Here is a 10,455-nt window from a genome sequence, read left to right as displayed (position 1 = left end):
GTGGCATGTCAAAGGAAAGCGTACATAGTAGGTTCTTGAGCTAGGGAGAAGAAAGAAGAGTCGAAACCAAAGCAATGAGGAAGGAAGTTGGGGAGATGATGGAAAAAAAGAGCCACAACAAAAGGGAATCAATCACATAGGCTAGAGGAAGGAAGATCCAAGAGAATTGAAAGAAAACACTAGCTTCATGCTAGATTCTAATCCTCATTTGGTTGTTAAGATATTAGATGAGGTGATTAGAAGGTCCATGGAAGAAAGGGTCAAGGGGCCATCTAGGAGGGATGCTGAGGTGTGTAGCCATGTACTTAGATTCAACTCACATGCTTTTCTACTTTTCTTCACTGGTAAATTGCCAAAGGCTATGGATGTCATATTCTTATCTACATTATGCATTTGTAAGCAATGGAATCCAAGAAGGATAAACTCACAAAGATTGTCCAATATGGGTTGAGATTCTTGAATTATTGGCATATTTGCAGAACTTGCTGCTGGACATCTCTAAGGGCTTGGAAACACATATCCCACCACTTGCTAAATTGTATTGAAACGTGTTTTACTTGTTATGGAATACAATTGTGCAAAAGCCTGAGTATCTAGATGCCAATGTGCCATATGTTAGAGATCTTAGGTTTAAATTGGTACACATAAGAGAATGCTTCAATTGTGGCATGTGGGGTAGTTATTATCATGAATGTCCCTATGTCAATGATGGAGCGAACAAATAGAAACCCTCATGGGCAGAGGTGGCCAAAGGCAAAGTGCATGAAATTGAAGAAAAAGGGGGAAAGAGTTCAACACAAGGATGAGGAAGAGGAAGGGTGGATGCAACAAATAGTTTAAAAATGGAAGATGCCTCATAACAATGCAAGTCTGGTGCTTGACAATATGCTAGTTAACCCTCCTCAAATCTGGAAATTTTGGTAAAAATGATCTATTCTAAAAAACAATAGAGGGAAAACAAGCACATTCATGCCACACAACAAGGTGCCTTTGGAGCAATTGGTGCTAAGTTTCCAAAAATGGACACTAAAATACAAATGGCTTCAACAATGTGGGAAAAAGTCAAGCATGAAATATTCAAAGCTAGGGTATGTTCATAAGAAAGGATTAACCTTGATCAACTTTGCAAGAAAATCAATATGAAGGAGCATGGTTCTAGGACCATGGAGCACTAGAAGAATTGGATAAGTGATATGAAAATAACAAGTCTACCATCAAAGAAAATGATGGGCACCCAAAAAACTTAAATTTTCCTAATGTAATGTAAAAGGCATAAATGGAGGGAGAAAAATATCTCTCTTGTGGAGATGGATTTATAAGGAGAGCCTTAACATTGTGATAGTGCAAGAGCACAAATTCCATGCAATCAAGGGAATGCCATTTTTGTTATAAGGACTACCATTGCTTTGTAGAAGGGCAAGAAGTGAAAGAATCTAGATGCATTGTAATAGTGAAATCATACCTCAACCCTACTATGAAATCAAACCATTACGATGATAGACTATTGGTAATATCACTTGAGTGGGATGAGAAAAGAATTGAGGTTACTAATGCTTATGGCTTTATTGAGAGTAGAAGTAGAACCGAGTCACGAAATTCTGCGGAGAGCTTGGAGCTAGAGAATGGGCTAGTTGGAGGTGACTTCGGCATGATCCCCAACATCTCAGATGGATTATCTTCGACATCCTTGATTCATGGCCTAGAAAAGGAAGCTTGGGACAATGCATGTGACTAGTAGGGGCTAGTCAACTTCAAATAGTACCTACAATAGCAAGGAGGCTTATCCTTTTTAACTTAGGACAATGCATATGACCAACTGGGGCTACTTGACTTCAAAGAGTACTTGCAATAGTAGGAAGACTTACCCTTAACTTGTAATTCATTCAGCTTGCATGGTTACTGTGCCATGTCAGATAGGTGGTACATCACTCAAAAAGGCAGTTGCCTCTCAATGGTGGTCACAGTTGACACATATTTTAAGTGTGGGCTCTCAGATCATGCATATGTGATCCTTACACGAAGATATTTTGAAACGGTTAAATACATTCGGCAACATAGATGTGTAGTGGTGAACAAGAGGTAAGGGCAAGCATAAAACTCAAAGAGGACTTGGATGCAAGAAAAGAGGATTTGTGGGTGGATTTTGTTAATAAAATTCAACATTCTGTGATACTGCAAGCAAGCTGGATCACAAAGAAGGAGAAGGAAGATCTTAAATGGGTTGAGTAGGTGATGATCACCATGGCAAAGCAAGCCAAAGGAAGGAAGCTTCAAGACAATGAGTTGGAAGTTCAAGCCAAGGCTTAAGCAATCAAACATGTAGCATTAGTAAGAGAATTTGAGAAATTAAGTTTTCTATGCAATAGGAGGATAGTAATAGATCCCCATTGTATCTCATCCGAATTCATCAAAAGGTTGAAAGTTAAAAAAATGAGGGAAAGCTTAGCTGTATTGAAAAGGGACAATGGGAGTGGGAAACTAATCAAAGTATCATTGCTAAGGAGTGTTGAGATTACCTTCGGGCCATATATGGGATAAAGAACCATCCTGACAAAGAAGCTATGGATTTATTGCTTGAATGGGTAAGTGAAGTCATAGCATACATGGATAATGTATCTCTTATCAAGGAATTCATTCACATGCAATGGGATCGAGTAGGCACTTAAGAATCTAGGAAGGAACAAATCCCTAGGATTTGACGGTATCATGGCCGAAATGGTGCAATACTTCTAGTAAGATTTGAAGGTTTCACTAGCATGATAAACATGTATTGGAGGAGGAAAAAGCTATCAAACTCATGGAGAAACTAGGTGCTAAGCCTAAATACGTCCAATGCATAGAGCTTTGCCACTAAAGATCCAAATCTCTAATGGGGATAGTCTACAAACAATTGGCAAAGGTGATGGGCACAAGGCTAGTAGGAATATTAAAAAAGCACATAAATAAAATGCAATACAACTTCATCAAAGGCAGGTTGCTCATGGGCAATGTAATGAATGTAATTATGGCAGTTGAGTGGTTGAGAGGCATTGGACACAAGAATGTGTCATGTTGTAACTAGACATATAGAAATCATTCAATAGAGTAAGATGGGGATATATCAAATGCATCATGGAAAGAATGGCATTTCAAAACAAATGTAGCGTGCCCGCCGTCTAACGGCCGTCCAAGCACATTTTAGTGGTCCATCAAAAAATGAATCTAAGCGTCGCTACCTGGCACTCCCATAGAATGTTTTGGGGTTTGCCGCCTAGGGTTTCCTGAGTCTGCCTCACAAGGAACATTTGCAGTCGAACCCACTAGGCGGCCAAACCCACTAGGATCAACCTGAAATTTGGGTTCTTAGTGACCAAGGTCTCCTAACAGCATTCTAGCGTCGGGTCTTGGACATCCTACTTTATGCAGAGATACCCAATCCGAAGCAAATCCATACCGCACTTGGTTCAAAGAGAATGGGAAACGAGAGGGATGTGCCGCTCAATCTCTCTGCCCGTAGGGCATAATCCCATTCCAATCCCCTAAAACGGCATGAAATCGGGTTCTAACCTAATAAAGGTCGAATGAAGGCAAAACCTTACGAGAAGCCTCTCAGTTTCTTGGGACCACCCTACCGTAGGATGGACCCGTCGGGAGTTCCGCCCACCCGCTTCCCTTGATAGCTTTAGTTCTCTAATTAGGTCCTATCACATTTATGGTGACATTTAAAATCAGCTTTCTTATACCTAAAGGTCAAATGATGGCAAAACCTTGCGAGAAGCCTCTCAATTTCATGGGACCATCCAATGGACCCGTTGGGAGTTCCGTCCACCCGCTTCCTTTGATAGATTTAGTTTTCTAATTAGGTCCTATCACATTTATGGTGACATTTAAAATCGGCTTCCTTAATTAAGCCTTTTTGGGAATAGGGTTCGTTTGCATAATTTATAACACAAACATGAATACATAGCAAAGCAATCCTTTTGACAAACAAGTTCCTTAACTTATTTTCCAGTTAATCTTTGTCTCCTGCCTGTACATGAGAATTATGTATCCCTTTTGTCCAACAAAAGTACTCGGTCCAAATCACATGGCACCATAATTTCCATCCAATATCTAGAATAGGATCTTCCAACGCCCTAGACATTGGGCTCACGACAGTCTTCACCTCCGTTCCGGACTAGGCAAGGGGTGTCCAGAGCTCTACTGACCCTAAGTGACCTAGGAGTGAGACCCAACTTCCGTTGGTTGGCCTTATCACCACTCGACCTTTGGCTCATGAATCGAGTATTGCCCTCTCGAGGTAATCCGCGGTTCGATCTTGGAGATGATCCACTTGTGTAAAATAACATTCCTTAATTAATCCAATTAAGAATCAAACATAATCAAGGCAATCATTCTAATGTCATCTTCCAAAAAAAACATTCCTTTATTCCCCATGGCAACTTGTCATCACTGACCCCTGCCATGCATTACCATCAAACATAAGCACTTGGAATAATCATCCAACAAATCACATCCCAACCATTGGTTTAATGCAAAAAGCATTTAGGACGTTGTTTGATGATCAATCAACAAAAACAATGGTATCCTTTTCCAAACATTGTAGGAATAGTCGCGATAACCTTTCCATCGCGTGTTTGCTCTCCCCCTTTCCATTGCGTGTTTGCTCTCCCCCTTTCCATCGCGTGTTTGCTCTCCCCCTTGGGATCAGGAGCTGTTCTATGTAAAATTTACCTAACATACCCTTCTTTCCCGCCTAAGGCACATGTTAAGGTTTTAGACTCTGTACAATACATAAGTTTCATTGATCACTTACATTGATCGATAAGCTAGCCTTCTTTCCAACAAGTACAGAAACATCGGTCTTTCCTTTGACTTAGGGTTTCCTAATCCCTAGGGCTCTCCACTTACATTTGAAGCTTGGAATTGTATTTCTTGAATAGGATTGATAAACATAGTCACTATCGGACGAATCTCAAGGCATCGTGGTTTTAATCCTAATGATTGTTGTTTGTACTAGCTTTGCATAACTTTAAGATCCCAATGAACTAATAGTTTGTGATATTAACAATACTTTAATGCAATATCAATTTGTGTACCATCGATGTATGTTTCATATAAGCTTTCCCATGCATGCACCCTCTATGTGCATCACTCTTAAGTAACCTTATATGCTCTTTATGCTACATATGTTTTTGTCGCATAGCACTGGGGTGCAATGATTGTATTTGGATACAAGGGTTTGTGCAAACCCCAATGCGTCATATGCATGACTCTATGCATGGTCATATATGATTACGAAAAGAATTATCCTAAAAATCCCCTACGAGTTCATTAACTATTGAAAGATAATTTCAAGTACTTATTAAAAGGAACTCATGTGCATGCCAAAGCAACATACCCTATGTCTCAATGAATAGCATAGATGGCAATTAATACATGGATATTCGGATATGAATTATCCATACCCGACGTTGTATTCGTATTCACAGAAATGCCATGGCCAATGGCTCTATTGTCGGATGCAGGATTACCGTTGACGTGTGTCTCCCTCCGTTTGGGGGCTATACTTTCAGCTTATGGATCTCTCTCTCCCTCGCTGTCTCTTGTTGGATAGATAGTGTGCCGGGGTGACTTTCCTTGATTGCGACGGGGGTTTAACTCGCAGGGAAAGGGAATAAATTGCGGGGAAGAGATGGGGTGTGTGACCACCCTCTAAGAAGGGGAAGGGAGGAATCTCCTAGAACCTTCCCTCTCTCTCCCTCTCTCCCTCCCTCTCTCTCTCTCTCCCTCTCACCTTCTCTCTCTCTTTTCCACCCTATCACCCTCTCTCTCCCTGTCTTTCTCCCAATAGCACGAGGGAAAGAATAAGGTGGTCTCTATGCCCTTCACTTAAGGAGGGGGGTATGGAATCTCCCTCTAAGAGAATCTCTCTCTCTCTCTCTCTCTCTCTCTCTCTCTCTCTCTCTCTCTCTCTCTCTCTCTCTCTCTCTCTCTCTCTCTCTCTCATATCAAAGAGACATCGTTTTGTCCCAATCATCGAGATGATGAGAGGGGAATCAAATTTATAGTGGGAGGGGTGAGGGGTACCCTCCTTTCCCCCACCACAAACGTGTTGTGGCCTGGTAGCTCGCATGGCCATCACTCCATCTCTCTCTCTCCTGACTGCAAGATGGCTGCTGGTTGGCCATGGCAGAGTTGGTAAAGTGGGAGTTTATTTCCTCTCTCTCTCCTCGTGTTGATCGGCTGCTCTCCTCCTCTCTTTTGATCTGGTCATGCTTGCTTTGGCAGTTTTCTGGTCACCATCCACTACCGTTGGTTGGTGGGGAGGGGGAGTGGAAGACACGTGTCCTCCTCCTGTCATCGTCATTTCTCACGCCTTCCCTCTTTCCCCCCGCCCCCCCCCCGCCACCTGTCGGCGACGACAAGGGGGGAAGAAAAAAAAATCGATTATTGTTTATAAAGGGGGGCGGGGGGGGGGGGGCGGGGTTTATGGGCCGCAACGATACGTTACAACAAAATTACAGAACTTCCTTTTTTTAAGTAGGAGATTCTATGGCATACATATCCATGAATGGGTCCTTGGTGTGGAGCCTTTTCCAATCAAGAGAGCAATCAGATAGAGATGTCCACTTAGCCCATTGCTCTTCACCATTGCAGCACATCCATTATTCAGTCTCATGAAAAAATGGATTAAAGATGGGAAACTCAAAGGAATTAGGTACCCAAGGAGGGAGATGCTTGGACACAATTTTGCAAATGATTTGATGATGATGCTCAAGGCCAGTAAGGAAAATCTCAGCAATGCAATTGAGCTTTTGAAGATTTATAAAAAGGTTGCAAGGTTCACTATCAATTTAAACAAATCTTCCTTGATAAGTGTATCTAAGAAGGACCTCATTAGCATAGGATGGAAGGAAAATGCTGTGATGAGAAGAGGCCAACTTTGTAGATATATAGGATTTCCACTAGGTATAGATGTCAAGGAGTTTGACAAAAGAAATTGGGTTTTGGAAAACATAAGGACAATGATTAATTACTAGAGCTCAACTAGATGGCAACTACATGTAAGACTAAAAATTGTCAAAATCTTTTTCTATCCAACATGGTGCCTTGTTCATTGGGGTTAGATTGCAAAAGAAGGGATTATACAATGGAAGATGCGCATGTGTTGAGAAAGAAACCATGTCACATGCCTTGTGGGATGTATAGCTGAAGGTGTGCGGAGGCAAATACTGGTGAAGTTAGGCATGTAGGCTAGCAGTAGAAGTGCCTATTTGGCTTGCATATTTGGCATAACTCGAAAGTGGGTTGCCATATGGGAGATAAAGAGTCGAAGCACTCTTGCACGGCATTAGAGAGGATATAGGATGGGAGCAAATCTATATCTATATCTATTTATCATTTTGGTTGGATCTCCCGAACCTCCATTTTTCTCCCAAGCCTATTCTTTTTCCTAGATCTCCATTTGAATTCAAATTGCATGCATGCATGGTTGAGGGGTTGAGGTGGCTTTAATGCCCCACGTCTTTACGTCCTCCCTCTCTCATGATGATTACTTCATACATATATTGATCGAGATGATCCAGATGATCAAGATGCAGGTGGAGAAAGAGCTTCGTGCATCGCTTGGAGGTTCAAGAGGTTGAGGCTTCGTGCATCGCTACAGCTTGAGAAGGTGCAACTCTCTCTCTCTCTCTCTCTCTCTCTCTCTCTCTCTCTCTCTCTCTCTCTCTCTCTCTCTCTCTCTCTCTCTCTCTCTCTCTCTCTCTCTCTCTCTCTCTCTCTCTCTCTCTCGGCACCTCTGCGGCATGGTTTGGCCTGGCATGGCACCTCTACGACATGGCGTGGTCGCTGCGCCCCCCCCCCCCCCCCCCCCGCGGCGCCCTTGAAATCCCCCTGGGCGCTTTTAAAATCCACACCCCCCCTCCCCCCGCCGAGTCGCAAGAGCCTGCCCGCCCACGGTGCCTTCGAAATCCCCCCCGCCAAGTTAAAATAATTAATAGTTAAAATAGTTAATGTTAATGAAAATTAATATTTAATGATTATTTTATTATTATTATTATCTAATTAGTTAATGATAATGATAATGATGAATTTTTATTATTATCTAATTATTTTAATAGTTTATTATTATCTAATTAGTTTATTAGTTTATTATTATCTAATATTTAATTAGTTTATTATTAGTTTATTGTTATCTAAAATGATGATGATGATGATGATAATGATTGATGTTGTATTGTTTATTACTTTATTGTTAGTTTATAATTGATTGTTGTGGTATTATTTTATTTAGATTAGATTAAGATACGATTTAGATTTAGATTTAGATATTGTTTTATTAGTTTATTGTTAGTTTATAGTTTATTGTGGTATTATTTTATTGTGATTAAGATATAAGATTTAGAATTTAGATTTAGATAATTAATGTTATGGTTAATTAATTAATTAATCAATAGTTAATAGTTATAGTTTAAGTTTATTTATTTATTAGTAATTATGATTATGATTATTTTATTATTGTTGTTGTTTATTGTCATTATAATTATTTTATTTAGATATTATTAGTTTATTATTGTTTAAATAGATATTATTAGTTTATATATATTTAAATAATAATATCTAATTAGTTTATATGATGATGTTTAGATTAAGATAAGATTTAGATAATCAATTTTATAGTTTAAGTTAATTAATTAATAGTTATTAATTATTAATTAATTAATAGTTAATAGTTATAGTTTAAGTTTATTTATTAGTAATTATGATTATGACTATTTTATAATTATTGTTGTTGTTTATTGTTATTATTATTTAGATAGATATTATTAATTTATATATTTTTTATTAGTTTATTGTTAGTTTATAGTTTATTGTGGTATTACTTTATTTTATTTAAATTAAGATAAGATTTAGATCATTAATGTTGTAGTTAATTAATAGTTAATTATAATATCTAAATAATAATATCTAATTAGTTTATATATAATATAATATAATAATGATGATGATAAATGATGAATGATGATGACGATTATTATTATTATTGCTGTTGTATTATTTATTTATTAGTTTATTTATAATTTATTGTGGTATTATTTTATTTAGATTAGATTAAGATGAGATTTAGATAATTAATGTTATAGTTAAAGTTAATTAATAGTTAATAGTTATAGCTTAAGTGTATTTATTAGTAATTATGATTATGATTATTTTATTATTATTATTGTTGTTGTTTTTTATTTAGATGTTATTAGTTTATTATTATTTAGATAGATATTATATCTAATTGTTTTATATTTATATAATAATAATAATGATAATGATAATGATGATGATTGATGTTGTATTGTTTATTAGTTTATTGTTAGTTTATAGTTTATTTACTGTGGTATTATTTTATTTAGATTTAGATTAAGATAAGATTTAGATAATCAATGTTATAGTTAAAGTTAATTAATTAATAGTTAATAGTTATAGTTCAAGTTTATTTATTAGTAATTATGATTATGATTATTTTATTATTATTGTTGTTGTTTAATGTTATTCTTGTTGTTTTTTATTTAGATATTATTAGTTTATTATTGTTTAGATAGATATTATATCTAATTAGTTTATATTTATATAATAATGATAATGATAGTGATAATGATGATAATGATTGTTGTTGTATTGTTTATTAGTTAATTATTTTATTTAGATTAGATTAAGATAAGATTTACATATTGTTTTTTTAGTTTATTGTTATCTAATTAGTTTATATGATGATGATGATGATGATGATTGTTGTTGTATTGTTTATTAGTTTATTGTTAGTTTATAATTTATTGTGGTATTATTTTATTTAGATTAGATTAATATAAGATTTAGATATTGTTCTATTAGTTTATTGTTATCTAATTAGTTTATATGATGATGATGATGATGATGATTGCTGTTGTATTGTTTATTAGTTTGTTGTTAGTTTATAATTGATTGTTAGTTTATTAGTTTATTGTGGTATTATTTTATTTAGATAGATTTAGATAATTAATGTTATAGTTAAAGTTAATTAATTAATAATTAATAATTATAGTTTAATTATGATGATGACGATTATTATTATTATTATTATTATTTATTGTTGTTTTTTATTTAGATATTATTAGTTTATTATTTTTTAGATAGATATTATTAGTTTATATAATATAATAATAATGATAATGATAATGATAATGATGATGATTGTTGTTGTATTTTTTATTACTTTATTGTTAGTTTATAATTTATAATTCATTGTGGTATTATTTTATTTAGATTAGATTTAGATATTGTTTAATTAGTTTATTGTTATCTAATTAGTTTATTAGTTTTTTATTATCTAAAATGATGATGATGATGATGATGATTGATGTTGTATTGTTTATTAGTTTATTGTTAGTTTATAATTGATTGTTGTGGCATTATTTTATTTAGATTAGATTAGATTAAGAT

The sequence above is a fragment of the Lygodium microphyllum genome, chromosome 17, assembly GCF_053477565.2.
Source record: "Lygodium microphyllum isolate KBCC chromosome 17, Lygodium_microphyllum_v1.1.10, whole genome shotgun sequence".
In the NCBI taxonomy this organism is placed as follows: domain Eukaryota; kingdom Viridiplantae; phylum Streptophyta; class Polypodiopsida; order Schizaeales; family Lygodiaceae; genus Lygodium; species Lygodium microphyllum.
Note: the sequence above shows the minus strand (reverse complement) of the source record.